Genomic DNA, 13,960 nt, shown 5'->3' on the forward strand with positions numbered 1-13,960 from the left:
AAAAGCAGACACTTTAGCGTCCAAGTGGATAAACTATGCCGTTGCCATTGCAGTGCGAAAGCCGCACGAAGCCGGTAGCGTGGCCGAGCGGTCTAAGGCGCTGGATTAAGGCTCCAGTCTCTTCGGAGGCGTGGGTTCAAATCCCACCGCTGCCAAAGAAGGTTTTGAAGAAACCACCATCCAAGCTGTTGAGCAGCTTATACTCAAATTGGCGCCCTCTGTTGCTCTTTTCAACAGCAGCAACTTGGAAGAGTCGGCTTGACGTTTCTTCAATTCCTTCAAGTTCTCCAATATTCAAAGGGCGTAGGATGGCCCAAGCTGGCCGAACCAACGGAGAACACATCAAAAGAATGCCCAACACGCAGGCGGCCGTATAAAGCAAACCATAAAGCCGCGTCGGCCAGTCCGAAGTCTTAGGAATCTAGCGCTTCTTAGTCTGCATCTGCCAATAGATGACTTGACTGAGATTCTCTAGCTCGCGTGTTACGCCCCCTTCTGTTTTGGCTAGGAATAAGAGGGCCGGGGCTTCTAGGAGGTACTGTGGCCGAGTGGTCGAAGGCGCTGGATTTAGGCTCCAGTCTCTGTGGAGGCGTGGGTTCGAATCCCACCACTGCCAGCGAAGCTTTTGTGAAGATGTTGGCTCGGTCCATCCTTGGAAAAGCGCCATGTTGAAAATGTCTGTGGCAAGACCTTGCGTGTACGATGTTGGTGTAGTATCAATGAACGGCAGATGTCCTTGTGGTGGGCTTTTGTTAGACTGATTTCCACATCCTCTGTGTTCACTGGGCGTCTGTTTTATTAATTTTTGTAAAAGATCAGTTGCTTAGTAAATGATCTCAAAAGTTATATTGTTCTCACCAATGCAGTGCGGCACGAGGTTGACCCCAAATATGTCCGCCGATAGAAGAAGAAAAGCAGACACTTTAGCGTCCAAGTGGATAAACTATGCCGTTGCCATTGCAGTGCGAAAGCCGCACGAAGCCGGTAGCGTGGCCGAGCGGTCTAAGGCGCTGGATTAAGGCTCCAGTCTCTTCGGAGGCGTGGGTTCAAATCCCACCGCTGCCAAAGAAGGTTTTGAAGAAACCACCATCCAAGCTGTTGAGCAGCTTATACTCAACTTGGCGCCCTCTGTTGCTCTTTTCAACAGCAGCAACTTGGAAGAGTCGGCTTGACGTTTCTTCAATTCCTTCAAGTTCTCCAATATTCAAAGGGCGTAGGATGGCCCAAGCTGGCCGAACCAACGGAGAACACATCAAAAGAATGCCCAACACGCAGGCGGCCGTATAAAGCAAACCATAAAGCCGCGTCGGCCAGTCCGAAGTCTTAGGAATCTAGCGCTTCTTTGTCTGCATCTGCCAATAGATGACTTGACTGAGATTCTCTAGCTCGCGTGTTACGCCCCCTTCTGTTTTGGCTAGGAATAAGAGGGCCGGGGCTTCTCGGAGGTAGTGTGGCCGAGTGGTCGAAGGCGCTGGATTTAGGCTCCAGTCTCTGTGGAGGCGTGGGTTCGAATCCCACCACTGCCAGCGAAGCTTTTGTGAAGATGTTGGCTCGGTCCATCCTTGGAAAAGCGCCATGTTGAAAATGTCTGTGGCAAGACCTTGCGTGTACGATGTTGGTGTAGTATCAATGAACGGCAGATGTCCTTGTGGTGGGCTTTTGTTAGACTGATTTCCACATCCTCTGTGTTCACTGGGCGTCTGTTTTATTAATTTTTGTAAAAGATCAGTTGCTTAGTAAATGATCTCAAAAGTTATATTGTTCTCACCAATGCAGTGCGGCACGAGGTTGACCCCAAATATGTCCGCCGATAGAAGAAGAAAAGCAGACACTTTAGCGTCCAAGTGGATAAACTATGCCGTTGCCATTGCAGTGCGAAAGCCGCACGAAGCCGGTAGCGTGGCCGAGCGGTCTAAGGCGCTGGATTAAGGCTCCAGTCTCTTCGGAGGCGTGGGTTCAAATCCCACCGCTGCCAAAGAAGGTTTTGAAGAAACCACCATCCAAGCTGTTGAGCAGCTTATACTCAAATTGGCGCCCTCTGTTGCTCTTTTCAACAGCAGCAACTTGGAAGAGTCGGCTTGACGTTTCTTCAATTCCTTCAAGTTCTCCAATATTCAAAGGGCGTAGGATGGCCCAAGCTGGCCGAACCAACGGAGAACACATCAAAAGAATGCCCAACACGCAGGCGGCCGTATAAAGCAAACCATAAAGCCGCGTCGGCCAGTCCGAAGTCTTAGGAATCTAGCGCTTCTTTGTCTGCATCTGCCAATAGATGACTTGACTGAGATTCTCTAGCTCGCGTGTTACGCCCCCTTCTGTTTTGGCTAGGAATAAGAGGGCCGGGGCTTCTCGGAGGTAGTGTGGCCGAGTGGTCGAAGGCGCTGGATTTAGGCTCCAGTCTCTGTGGAGGCGTGGGTTCGAATCCCACCACTGCCAGCGAAGCTTTTGTGAAGATGTTGGCTCGGTCCATCCTTGGAAAAGCGCCATGTTGAAAATGTCTGTGGCAAGACCTTGCGTGTACGATGTTGGTGTAGTATCAATGAACGGCAGATGTCCTTGTGGTGGGCTTTTGTTAGACTGATTTCCACATCCTCTGTGTTCACTGGGCGTCTGTTTTATTAATTTTTGTAAAAGATCAGTTGCTTAGTAAATGATCTCAAAAGTTATATTGTTCTCACCAATGCAGTGCGGCACGAGGTTGACCCCAAATATGTCCGCCGATAGAAGAAGAAAAGCAGACACTTTAGCGTCCAAGTGGATAAACTATGCCGTTGCCATTGCAGTGCGAAAGCCGCACGAAGCCGGTAGCGTGGCCGAGCGGTCTAAGGCGCTGGATTAAGGCTCCAGTCTCTTCGGAGGCGTGGGTTCAAATCCCACCGCTGCCAAAGAAGGTTTTGAAGAAACCACCATCCAAGCTGTTGAGCAGCTTATACTCAAATTGGCGCCCTCTGTTGCTCTTTTCAACAGCAGCAACTTGGAAGAGTCGGCTTGACGTTTCTTCAATTCCTTCAAGTTCTCCAATATTCAAAGGGCGTAGGATGGCCCAAGCTGGCCGAACCAACGGAGAACACATCAAAAGAATGCCCAACACGCAGGCGGCCGTATAAAGCAAACCATAAAGCCGCGTCGGCCAGTCCGAAGTCTTAGGAATCTAGCGCTTCTTAGTCTGCATCTGCCAATAGATGACTTGACTGAGATTCTCTAGCTCGCGTGTTACGCCCCCTTCTGTTTTGGCTAGGAATAAGAGGGCCGGGGCTTCTCGGAGGTAGTGTGGCCGAGTGGTCGAAGGCGCTGGATTTAGGCTCCAGTCTCTGTGGAGGCGTGGGTTCGAATCCCATCACTGCCAGCGAAGCTTTTGTGAAGATGTTGGCTCGGTCCATCCTTGGAAAAGCGCCATGTTGAAAATGTCTGTGGCAAGACCTTGCGTGTACGATGTTGGTGTAGTATCAATGAACGGCAGATGTCCTTGTGGTGGGCTTTTGTTAGACTGATTTCCACATCCTCTGTGTTCACTGGGCGTCTGTTTTATTAATTTTTGTAAAAGATCAGTTGCTTAGTAAATGATCTCAAAAGTTATATTGTTCTCACCAATGCAGTGCGGCACGAGGTTGACCCCAAATATGTCCGCCGATAGAAGAAGAAAAGCAGACACTTTAGCGTCCAAGTGGATAAACTATGCCGTTGCCATTGCAGTGCGAAAGCCGCACGAAGCCGGTAGCGTGGCCGAGCGGTCTAAGGCGCTGGATTAAGGCTCCAGTCTCTTCGGAGGCGTGGGTTCAAATCCCACCGCTGCCAAAGAAGGTTTTGAAGAAGCCACCATCCAAGCTGTTGAGCAGCTTATACTCAACTTGGCGCCCTCTGTTGCTCTTTTCAACAGCAGCAACTTGGAAGAGTCGGCTTGACGTTTCTTCAATTCCTTCAAGTTCTCCAATATTCAAAGGGCGTAGGATGGCCCAAGCTGGCCGAACCAACGGAGAACACATCAAAAGAATGCCCAACACGCAGGCGGCCGTATAAAGCAAACCATAAAGCCGCGTCGGCCAGTCCGAAGTCTTAGGAATCTAGCGCTTCTTTGTCTGCATCTGCCAATAGATGACTTGACTGAGATTCTCTAGCTCGCGTGTTACGCCCCCTTCTGTTTTGGCTAGGAATAAGAGGGCCGGGGCTTCTAGGAGGTACTGTGGCCGAGTGGTCGAAGGCGCTGGATTTAGGCTCCAGTCTCTGTGGAGGCGTGGGTTCGAATCCCACCACTGCCAGCGAAGCTTTTGTGAAGATGTTGGCTCGGTCCATCCTTGGAAAAGCGCCATGTTGAAAATGTCTGTGGCAAGACCTTGCGTGTACGATGTTGGTGTAGTATCAATGAACGGCAGATGTCCTTGTGGTGGGCTTTTGTTAGACTGATTTCCACATCCTCTGTGTTCACTGGGCGTCTGTTTTATTAATTTTTGTAAAAGATCAGTTGCTTAGTAAATGATCTCAAAAGTTATATTGTTCTCACCAATGCAGTGCGGCACGAGGTTGACCCCAAATATGTCCGCCGATAGAAGAAGAAAAGCAGACACTTTAGCGTCCAAGTGGATAAACTATGCCGTTGCCATTGCAGTGCGAAAGCCGCACGAAGCCGGTAGCGTGGCCGAGCGGTCTAAGGCGCTGGATTAAGGCTCCAGTCTCTTCGGAGGCGTGGGTTCAAATCCCACCGCTGCCAAAGAAGGTTTTGAAGAAACCACCATCCAAGCTGTTGAGCAGCTTATACTCAAATTGGCGCCCTCTGTTGCTCTTTTCAACAGCAGCAACTTGGAAGAGTCGGCTTGACGTTTCTTCAATTCCTTCAAGTTCTCCAATATTCAAAGGGCGTAGGATGGCCCAAGCTGGCCGAACCAACGGAGAACACATCAAAAGAATGCCCAACACGCAGGCGGCCGTATAAAGCAAACCATAAAGCCGCGTCGGCCAGTCCGAAGTCTTAGGAATCTAGCGCTTCTTAGTCTGCATCTGCCAATAGATGACTTGACTGAGATTCTCTAGCTCGCGTGTTACGCCCCCTTCTGTTTTGGCTAGGAATAAGAGGGCCGGGGCTTCTCGGAGGTAGTGTGGCCGAGTGGTCGAAGGCGCTGGATTTAGGCTCCAGTCTCTGTGGAGGCGTGGGTTCGAATCCCATCACTGCCAGCGAAGCTTTTGTGAAGATGTTGGCTCGGTCCATCCTTGGAAAAGCGCCATGTTGAAAATGTCTGTGGCAAGACCTTGCGTGTACGATGTTGGTGTAGTATCAATGAACGGCAGATGTCCTTGTGGTGGGCTTTTGTTAGACTGATTTCCACATCCTCTGTGTTCACTGGGCGTCTGTTTTATTAATTTTTGTAAAAGATCAGTTGCTTAGTAAATGATCTCAAAAGTTATATTGTTCTCACCAATGCAGTGCGGCACGAGGTTGACCCCAAATATGTCCGCCGATAGAAGAAGAAAAGCAGACACTTTAGCGTCCAAGTGGATAAACTATGCCGTTGCCATTGCAGTGCGAAAGCCGCACGAAGCCGGTAGCGTGGCCGAGCGGTCTAAGGCGCTGGATTAAGGCTCCAGTCTCTTCGGAGGCGTGGGTTCAAATCCCACCGCTGCCAAAGAAGGTTTTGAAGAAGCCACCATCCAAGCTGTTGAGCAGCTTATACTCAACTTGGCGCCCTCTGTTGCTCTTTTCAACAGCAGCAACTTGGAAGAGTCGGCTTGACGTTTCTTCAATTCCTTCAAGTTCTCCAATATTCAAAGGGCGTAGGATGGCCCAAGCTGGCCGAACCAACGGAGAACACATCAAAAGAATGCCCAACACGCAGGCGGCCGTATAAAGCAAACCATAAAGCCGCGTCGGCCAGTCCGAAGTCTTAGGAATCTAGCGCTTCTTTGTCTGCATCTGCCAATAGATGACTTGACTGAGATTCTCTAGCTCGCGTGTTACGCCCCCTTCTGTTTTGGCTAGGAATAAGAGGGCCGGGGCTTCTAGGAGGTACTGTGGCCGAGTGGTCGAAGGCACTGGATTTAGGCTCCAGTCTCTGTGGAGGCGTGGGTTCGAATCCCACCACTGCCAGCGAAGCTTTTGTGAAGATGTTGGCTCGGTCCATCCTTGGAAAAGCGCCATGTTGAAAATGTCTGTGGCAAGACCTTGCGTGTACGATGTTGGTGTAGTATCAATGAACGGCAGATGTCCTTGTGGTGGGCTTTTGTTAGACTGATTTCCACATCCTCTGTGTTCACTGGGCGTCTGTTTTATTAATTTTTGTAAAAGATCAGTTGCTTAGTAAATGATCTCAAAAGTTATATTGTTCTCACCAATGCAGTGCGGCACGAGGTTGACCCCAAATATGTCCGCCGATAGAAGAAGAAAAGCAGACACTTTAGCGTCCAAGTGGATAAACTATGCCGTTGCCATTGCAGTGCGAAAGCCGCACGAAGCCGGTAGCGTGGCCGAGCGGTCTAAGGCGCTGGATTAAGGCTCCAGTCTCTTCGGAGGCGTGGGTTCAAATCCCACCGCTGCCAAAGAAGGTTTTGAAGAAACCACCATCCAAGCTGTTGAGCAGCTTATACTCAACTTGGCGCCCTCTGTTGCTCTTTTCAACAGCAGCAACTTGGAAGAGTCGGCTTGACGTTTCTTCAATTCCTTCAAGTTCTCCAATATTCAAAGGGCGTAGGATGGCCCAAGCTGGCCGAACCAACGGAGAACACATCAAAAGAATGCCCAACACGCAGGCGGCCGTATAAAGCAAACCATAAAGCCGCGTCGGCCAGTCCGAAGTCTTAGGAATCTAGCGCTTCTTTGTCTGCATCTGCCAATAGATGACTTGACTGAGATTCTCTAGCTCGCGTGTTACGCCCCCTTCTGTTTTGGCTAGGAATAAGAGGGCCGGGGCTTCTCGGAGGTAGTGTGGCAGAGTGGTCGAAGGCGCTGGATTTAGGCTCCAGTCTCTGTGGAGGCGTGGGTTCGAATCCCACCACTGCCAGCGAAGCTTTTGTGAAGATGTTGGCTCGGTCCATCCTTGGAAAAGCGCCATGTTGAAAATGTCTGTGGCAAGACCTTGCGTGTACGATGTTGGTGTAGTATCAATGAACGGCAGATGTCCTTGTGGTGGGCTTTTGTTAGACTGATTTCCACATCCTCTGTGTTCACTGGGCGTCTGTTTTATTAATTTTTGTAAAAGATCAGTTGCTTAGTAAATGATCTCAAAAGTTATATTGTTCTCACCAATGCAGTGCGGCACGAGGTTGACCCCAAATATGTCCGCCGATAGAAGAAGAAAAGCAGACACTTTAGCGTCCAAGTGGATAAACTATGCCGTTGCCATTGCAGTGCGAAAGCCGCACGAAGCCGGTAGCGTGGCCGAGCGGTCTAAGGCGCTGGATTAAGGCTCCAGTCTCTTCGGAGGCGTGGGTTCAAATCCCACCGCTGCCAAAGAAGGTTTTGAAGAAACCACCATCCAAGCTGTTGAGCAGCTTATACTCAAATTGGCGCCCTCTGTTGCTCTTTTCAACAGCAGCAACTTGGAAGAGTCGGCTTGACGTTTCTTCAATTCCTTCAAGTTCTCCAATATTCAAAGGGCGTAGGATGGCCCAAGCTGGCCGAACCAACGGAGAACACATCAAAAGAATGCCCAACACACAGGCGGCCGTATAAAGCAAACCATAAAGCCGCGTCGGCCAGTCCGAAGTCTTAGGAATCTAGCGCTTCTTAGTCTGCATCTGCCAATAGATGACTTGACTGAGATTCTCTAGCTCGCGTGTTACGCCCCCTTCTGTTTTGGCTAGGAATAAGAGGGCCGGGGCTTCTCGGAGGTAGTGTGGCCGAGTGGTCGAAGGCGCTGGATTTAGGCTCCAGTCTCTGTGGAGGCGTGGGTTCGAATCCCATCACTGCCAGCGAAGCTTTTGTGAAGATGTTGGCTCGGTCCATCCTTGGAAAAGCGCCATGTTGAAAATGTCTGTGGCAAGACCTTGCGTGTACGATGTTGGTGTAGTATCAATGAACGGCAGATGTCCTTGTGGTGGGCTTTTGTTAGACTGATTTCCACATCCTCTGTGTTCACTGGGCGTCTGTTTTATTAATTTTTGTAAAAGATCAGTTGCTTAGTAAATGATCTCAAAAGTTATATTGTTCTCACCAATGCAGTGCGGCACGAGGTTGACCCCAAATATGTCCGCCGATAGAAGAAGAAAAGCAGACACTTTAGCGTCCAAGTGGATAAACTATGCCGTTGCCATTGCAGTGCGAAAGCCGCACGAAGCCGGTAGCGTGGCCGAGCGGTCTAAGGCGCTGGATTAAGGCTCCAGTCTCTTCGGAGGCGTGGGTTCAAATCCCACCGCTGCCAAAGAAGGTTTTGAAGAAGCCACCATCCAAGCTGTTGAGCAGCTTATACTCAACTTGGCGCCCTCTGTTGCTCTTTTCAACAGCAGCAACTTGGAAGAGTCGGCTTGACGTTTCTTCAATTCCTTCAAGTTCTCCAATATTCAAAGGGCGTAGGATGGCCCAAGCTGGCCGAACCAACGGAGAACACATCAAAAGAATGCCCAACACGCAGGCGGCCGTATAAAGCAAACCATAAAGCCGCGTCGGCCAGTCCGAAGTCTTAGGAATCTAGCGCTTCTTTGTCTGCATCTGCCAATAGATGACTTGACTGAGATTCTCTAGCTCGCGTGTTACGCCCCCTTCTGTTTTGGCTAGGAATAAGAGGGCCGGGGCTTCTAGGAGGTACTGTGGCCGAGTGGTCGAAGGCACTGGATTTAGGCTCCAGTCTCTGTGGAGGCGTGGGTTCGAATCCCACCACTGCCAGCGAAGCTTTTGTGAAGATGTTGGCTCGGTCCATCCTTGGAAAAGCGCCATGTTGAAAATGTCTGTGGCAAGACCTTGCGTGTACGATGTTGGTGTAGTATCAATGAACGGCAGATGTCCTTGTGGTGGGCTTTTGTTAGACTGATTTCCACATCCTCTGTGTTCACTGGGCGTCTGTTTTATTAATTTTTGTAAAAGATCAGTTGCTTAGTAAATGATCTCAAAAGTTATATTGTTCTCACCAATGCAGTGCGGCACGAGGTTGACCCCAAATATGTCCGCCGATAGAAGAAGAAAAGCAGACACTTTAGCGTCCAAGTGGATAAACTATGCCGTTGCCATTGCAGTGCGAAAGCCGCACGAAGCCGGTAGCGTGGCCGAGCGGTCTAAGGCGCTGGATTAAGGCTCCAGTCTCTTCGGAGGCGTGGGTTCAAATCCCACCGCTGCCAAAGAAGGTTTTGAAGAAACCACCATCCAAGCTGTTGAGCAGCTTATACTCAACTTGGCGCCCTCTGTTGCTCTTTTCAACAGCAGCAACTTGGAAGAGTCGGCTTGACGTTTCTTCAATTCCTTCAAGTTCTCCAATATTCAAAGGGCGTAGGATGGCCCAAGCTGGCCGAACCAACGGAGAACACATCAAAAGAATGCCCAACACGCAGGCGGCCGTATAAAGCAAACCATAAAGCCGCGTCGGCCAGTCCGAAGTCTTAGGAATCTAGCGCTTCTTTGTCTGCATCTGCCAATAGATGACTTGACTGAGATTCTCTAGCTCGCGTGTTACGCCCCCTTCTGTTTTGGCTAGGAATAAGAGGGCCGGGGCTTCTCGGAGGTAGTGTGGCAGAGTGGTCGAAGGCGCTGGATTTAGGCTCCAGTCTCTGTGGAGGCGTGGGTTCGAATCCCACCACTGCCAGCGAAGCTTTTGTGAAGATGTTGGCTCGGTCCATCCTTGGAAAAGCGCCATGTTGAAAATGTCTGTGGCAAGACCTTGCGTGTACGATGTTGGTGTAGTATCAATGAACGGCAGATGTCCTTGTGGTGGGCTTTTGTTAGACTGATTTCCACATCCTCTGTGTTCACTGGGCGTCTGTTTTATTAATTTTTGTAAAAGATCAGTTGCTTAGTAAATGATCTCAAAAGTTATATTGTTCTCACCAATGCAGTGCGGCACGAGGTTGACCCCAAATATGTCCGCCGATAGAAGAAGAAAAGCAGACACTTTAGCGTCCAAGTGGATAAACTATGCCGTTGCCATTGCAGTGCGAAAGCCGCACGAAGCCGGTAGCGTGGCCGAGCGGTCTAAGGCGCTGGATTAAGGCTCCAGTCTCTTCGGAGGCGTGGGTTCAAATCCCACCGCTGCCAAAGAAGGTTTTGAAGAAACCACCATCCAAGCTGTTGAGCAGCTTATACTCAAATTGGCGCCCTCTGTTGCTCTTTTCAACAGCAGCAACTTGGAAGAGTCGGCTTGACGTTTCTTCAATTCCTTCAAGTTCTCCAATATTCAAAGGGCGTAGGATGGCCCAAGCTGGCCGAACCAACGGAGAACACATCAAAAGAATGCCCAACACACAGGCGGCCGTATAAAGCAAACCATAAAGCCGCGTCGGCCAGTCCGAAGTCTTAGGAATCTAGCGCTTCTTAGTCTGCATCTGCCAATAGATGACTTGACTGAGATTCTCTAGCTCGCGTGTTACGCCCCCTTCTGTTTTGGCTAGGAATAAGAGGGCCGGGGCTTCTCGGAGGTAGTGTGGCCGAGTGGTCGAAGGCGCTGGATTTAGGCTCCAGTCTCTGTGGAGGCGTGGGTTCGAATCCCATCACTGCCAGCGAAGCTTTTGTGAAGATGTTGGCTCGGTCCATCCTTGGAAAAGCGCCATGTTGAAAATGTCTGTGGCAAGACCTTGCGTGTACGATGTTGGTGTAGTATCAATGAACGGCAGATGTCCTTGTGGTGGGCTTTTGTTAGACTGATTTCCACATCCTCTGTGTTCACTGGGCGTCTGTTTTATTAATTTTTGTAAAAGATCAGTTGCTTAGTAAATGATCTCAAAAGTTATATTGTTCTCACCAATGCAGTGCGGCACGAGGTTGACCCCAAATATGTCCGCCGATAGAAGAAGAAAAGCAGACACTTTAGCGTCCAAGTGGATAAACTATGCCGTTGCCATTGCAGTGCGAAAGCCGCACGAAGCCGGTAGCGTGGCCGAGCGGTCTAAGGCGCTGGATTAAGGCTCCAGTCTCTTCGGAGGCGTGGGTTCAAATCCCACCGCTGCCAAAGAAGGTTTTGAAGAAACCACCATCCAAGCTGTTGAGCAGCTTATACTCAAATTGGCGCCCTCTGTTGCTCTTTTCAACAGCAGCAACTTGGAAGAGTCGGCTTGACGTTTCTTCAATTCCTTCAAGTTCTCCAATATTCAAAGGGCGTAGGATGGCCCAAGCTGGCCGAACCAACGGAGAACACATCAAAAGAATGCCCAACACGCAGGCGGCCGTATAAAGCAAACCATAAAGCCGCGTCGGCCAGTCCGAAGTCTTAGGAATCTAGCGCTTCTTAGTCTGCATCTGCCAATAGATGACTTGACTGAGATTCTCTAGCTCGCGTGTTACGCCCCCTTCTGCTTTGGCTAGGAATAAGAGGGCCGGGGCTTCTAGGAGGTACTGTGGCCGAGTGGTCGAAGGCGCTGGATTTAGGCTCCAGTCTCTGTGGAGGCGTGGGTTCGAATCCCACCACTGCCAGCGAAGCTTTTGTGAAGATGTTGGCTCGGTCCATCCTTGGAAAAGCGCCATGTTGAAAATGTCTGTGGCAAGACCTTGCGTGTACGATGTTGGTGTAGTATCAATGAACGGCAGATGTCCTTGTGGTGGGCTTTTGTTAGACTGATTTCCACATCCTCTGTGTTCACTGGGCGTCTGTTTTATTAATTTTTGTAAAAGATCAGTTGCTTAGTAAATGATCTCAAAAGTTATATTGTTCTCACCAATGCAGTGCGGCACGAGGTTGACCCCAAATATGTCCGCCGATAGAAGAAGAAAAGCAGACACTTTAGCGTCCAAGTGGATAAACTATGCCGTTGCCATTGCAGTGCGAAAGCCGCACGAAGCCGGTAGCGTGGCCGAGCGGTCTAAGGCGCTGGATTAAGGCTCCAGTCTCTTCGGAGGCGTGGGTTCAAATCCCACCGCTGCCAAAGAAGGTTTTGAAGAAACCACCATCCAAGCTGTTGAGCAGCTTATACTCAACTTGGCGCCCTCTGTTGCTCTTTTCAACAGCAGCAACTTGGAAGAGTCGGCTTGACGTTTCTTCAATTCCTTCAAGTTCTCCAATATTCAAAGGGCGTAGGATGGCCCAAGCTGGCCGAACCAACGGAGAACACATCAAAAGAATGCCCAACACGCAGGCGGCCGTATAAAGCAAACCATAAAGCCGCGTCGGCCAGTCCGAAGTCTTAGGAATCTAGCGCTTCTTTGTCTGCATCTGCCAATAGATGACTTGACTGAGATTCTCTAGCTCGCGTGTTACGCCCCCTTCTGTTTTGGCTAGGAATAAGAGGGCCGGGGCTTCTCGGAGGTAGTGTGGCCGAGTGGTCGAAGGCGCTGGATTTAGGCTCCAGTCTCTGTGGAGGCGTGGGTTCGAATCCCACCACTGCCAGCGAAGCTTTTGTGAAGATGTTGGCTCGGTCCATCCTTGGAAAAGCGCCATGTTGAAAATGTCTGTGGCAAGACCTTGCGTGTACGATGTTGGTGTAGTATCAATGAACGGCAGATGTCCTTGTGGTGGGCTTTTGTTAGACTGATTTCCACATCCTCTGTGTTCACTGGGCGTCTGTTTTATTAATTTTTGTAAAAGATCAGTTGCTTAGTAAATGATCTCAAAAGTTATATTGTTCTCACCAATGCAGTGCGGCACGAGGTTGACCCCAAATATGTCCGCCGATAGAAGAAGAAAAGCAGACACTTTAGCGTCCAAGTGGATAAACTATGCCGTTGCCATTGCAGTGCGAAAGCCGCACGAAGCCGGTAGCGTGGCCGAGCGGTCTAAGGCGCTGGATTAAGGCTCCAGTCTCTTCGGAGGCGTGGGTTCAAATCCCACCGCTGCCAAAGAAGGTTTTGAAGAAACCACCATCCAAGCTGTTGAGCAGCTTATACTCAAATTGGCGCCCTCTGTTGCTCTTTTCAACAGCAGCAACTTGGAAGAGTCGGCTTGACGTTTCTTCAATTCCTTCAAGTTCTCCAATATTCAAAGGGCGTAGGATGGCCCAAGCTGGCCGAACCAACGGAGAACACATCAAAAGAATGCCCAACACGCAGGCGGCCGTATAAAGCAAACCATAAAGCCGCGTCGGCCAGTCCGAAGTCTTAGGAATCTAGCGCTTCTTTGTCTGCATCTGCCAATAGATGACTTGACTGAGATTCTCTAGCTCGCGTGTTACGCCCCCTTCTGTTTTGGCTAGGAATAAGAGGGCCGGGGCTTCTCGGAGGTAGTGTGGCCGAGTGGTCGAAGGCGCTGGATTTAGGCTCCAGTCTCTGTGGAGGCGTGGGTTCGAATCCCACCACTGCCAGCGAAGCTTTTGTGAAGATGTTGGCTCGGTCCATCCTTGGAAAAGCGCCATGTTGAAAATGTCTGTGGCAAGACCTTGCGTGTACGATGTTGGTGTAGTATCAATGAACGGCAGATGTCCTTGTGGTGGGCTTTTGTTAGACTGATTTCCACATCCTCTGTGTTCACTGGGCGTCTGTTTTATTAATTTTTGTAAAAGATCAGTTGCTTAGTAAATGATCTCAAAAGTTATATTGTTCTCACCAATGCAGTGCGGCACGAGGTTGACCCCAAATATGTCCGCCGATAGAAGAAGAAAAGCAGACACTTTAGCGTCCAAGTGGATAAACTATGCCGTTGCCATTGCAGTGCGAAAGCCGCACGAAGCCGGTAGCGTGGCCGAGCGGTCTAAGGCGCTGGATTAAGGCTCCAGTCTCTTCGGAGGCGTGGGTTCAAATCCCACCGCTGCCAAAGAAGGTTTTGAAGAAACCACCATCCAAGCTGTTGAGCAGCTTATACTCAAATTGGCGCCCTCTGTTGCTCTTTTCAACAGCAGCAACTTGGAAGAGTCGGCTTGACGTTTCTTCAATTCCTTCAAGTTCTCCAATATTCAAAGGGCGTAGGAT

At 50.0% G+C, this 13,960-nt stretch overlaps 20 non-coding genes across 20 annotated transcripts; all 20 read left to right on the forward strand.

The window, feature by feature from the left end:
• The first annotated feature begins 73 nt into the window (after positions 1-73).
• On the forward strand, positions 74-155 carry trnal-aag (transfer RNA leucine (anticodon AAG)). Its single transcript has one exon. It is a non-coding gene; the product is annotated as a tRNA-Leu (tRNA).
• An 828-nt stretch (positions 156-983) lies between these two features.
• On the forward strand, positions 984-1,065 carry trnal-aag (transfer RNA leucine (anticodon AAG)). The gene has a single exon. It is a non-coding gene; the product is annotated as a tRNA-Leu (tRNA).
• Positions 1,066-1,444: 379 nt separating this feature from the next.
• trnal-uag (transfer RNA leucine (anticodon UAG)) lies at positions 1,445-1,526 on the forward strand. The gene has a single exon. It is a non-coding gene; the product is annotated as a tRNA-Leu (tRNA).
• Positions 1,527-1,893: 367 nt separating this feature from the next.
• trnal-aag (transfer RNA leucine (anticodon AAG)) lies at positions 1,894-1,975 on the forward strand. Its single transcript has one exon. It is a non-coding gene; the product is annotated as a tRNA-Leu (tRNA).
• Positions 1,976-2,354: 379 nt separating this feature from the next.
• Positions 2,355-2,436, forward strand: trnal-uag (transfer RNA leucine (anticodon UAG)). The gene has a single exon. It is a non-coding gene; the product is annotated as a tRNA-Leu (tRNA).
• Positions 2,437-2,803: 367 nt separating this feature from the next.
• On the forward strand, positions 2,804-2,885 carry trnal-aag (transfer RNA leucine (anticodon AAG)). The gene has a single exon. It is a non-coding gene; the product is annotated as a tRNA-Leu (tRNA).
• Positions 2,886-3,713: 828 nt separating this feature from the next.
• On the forward strand, positions 3,714-3,795 carry trnal-aag (transfer RNA leucine (anticodon AAG)). Its single transcript has one exon. It is a non-coding gene; the product is annotated as a tRNA-Leu (tRNA).
• An 828-nt stretch (positions 3,796-4,623) lies between these two features.
• Positions 4,624-4,705, forward strand: trnal-aag (transfer RNA leucine (anticodon AAG)). Its single transcript has one exon. It is a non-coding gene; the product is annotated as a tRNA-Leu (tRNA).
• An 828-nt stretch (positions 4,706-5,533) lies between these two features.
• On the forward strand, positions 5,534-5,615 carry trnal-aag (transfer RNA leucine (anticodon AAG)). The gene has a single exon. It is a non-coding gene; the product is annotated as a tRNA-Leu (tRNA).
• An 828-nt stretch (positions 5,616-6,443) lies between these two features.
• On the forward strand, positions 6,444-6,525 carry trnal-aag (transfer RNA leucine (anticodon AAG)). Its single transcript has one exon. It is a non-coding gene; the product is annotated as a tRNA-Leu (tRNA).
• Positions 6,526-7,353: 828 nt separating this feature from the next.
• Positions 7,354-7,435, forward strand: trnal-aag (transfer RNA leucine (anticodon AAG)). Its single transcript has one exon. It is a non-coding gene; the product is annotated as a tRNA-Leu (tRNA).
• Positions 7,436-8,263: 828 nt separating this feature from the next.
• On the forward strand, positions 8,264-8,345 carry trnal-aag (transfer RNA leucine (anticodon AAG)). Its single transcript has one exon. It is a non-coding gene; the product is annotated as a tRNA-Leu (tRNA).
• An 828-nt stretch (positions 8,346-9,173) lies between these two features.
• trnal-aag (transfer RNA leucine (anticodon AAG)) lies at positions 9,174-9,255 on the forward strand. The gene has a single exon. It is a non-coding gene; the product is annotated as a tRNA-Leu (tRNA).
• Positions 9,256-10,083: 828 nt separating this feature from the next.
• trnal-aag (transfer RNA leucine (anticodon AAG)) lies at positions 10,084-10,165 on the forward strand. The gene has a single exon. It is a non-coding gene; the product is annotated as a tRNA-Leu (tRNA).
• Positions 10,166-10,993: 828 nt separating this feature from the next.
• trnal-aag (transfer RNA leucine (anticodon AAG)) lies at positions 10,994-11,075 on the forward strand. The gene has a single exon. It is a non-coding gene; the product is annotated as a tRNA-Leu (tRNA).
• An 828-nt stretch (positions 11,076-11,903) lies between these two features.
• Positions 11,904-11,985, forward strand: trnal-aag (transfer RNA leucine (anticodon AAG)). The gene has a single exon. It is a non-coding gene; the product is annotated as a tRNA-Leu (tRNA).
• Positions 11,986-12,364: 379 nt separating this feature from the next.
• trnal-uag (transfer RNA leucine (anticodon UAG)) lies at positions 12,365-12,446 on the forward strand. The gene has a single exon. It is a non-coding gene; the product is annotated as a tRNA-Leu (tRNA).
• Positions 12,447-12,813: 367 nt separating this feature from the next.
• trnal-aag (transfer RNA leucine (anticodon AAG)) lies at positions 12,814-12,895 on the forward strand. The gene has a single exon. It is a non-coding gene; the product is annotated as a tRNA-Leu (tRNA).
• Positions 12,896-13,274: 379 nt separating this feature from the next.
• Positions 13,275-13,356, forward strand: trnal-uag (transfer RNA leucine (anticodon UAG)). Its single transcript has one exon. It is a non-coding gene; the product is annotated as a tRNA-Leu (tRNA).
• A 367-nt stretch (positions 13,357-13,723) lies between these two features.
• On the forward strand, positions 13,724-13,805 carry trnal-aag (transfer RNA leucine (anticodon AAG)). The gene has a single exon. It is a non-coding gene; the product is annotated as a tRNA-Leu (tRNA).
• The last annotated feature ends 155 nt before the right edge of the window (positions 13,806-13,960 follow it).

Source organism: Hoplias malabaricus, chromosome 3 (assembly GCF_029633855.1).
Source record: "Hoplias malabaricus isolate fHopMal1 chromosome 3, fHopMal1.hap1, whole genome shotgun sequence".
Taxonomy (NCBI): domain Eukaryota; kingdom Metazoa; phylum Chordata; class Actinopteri; order Characiformes; family Erythrinidae; genus Hoplias; species Hoplias malabaricus.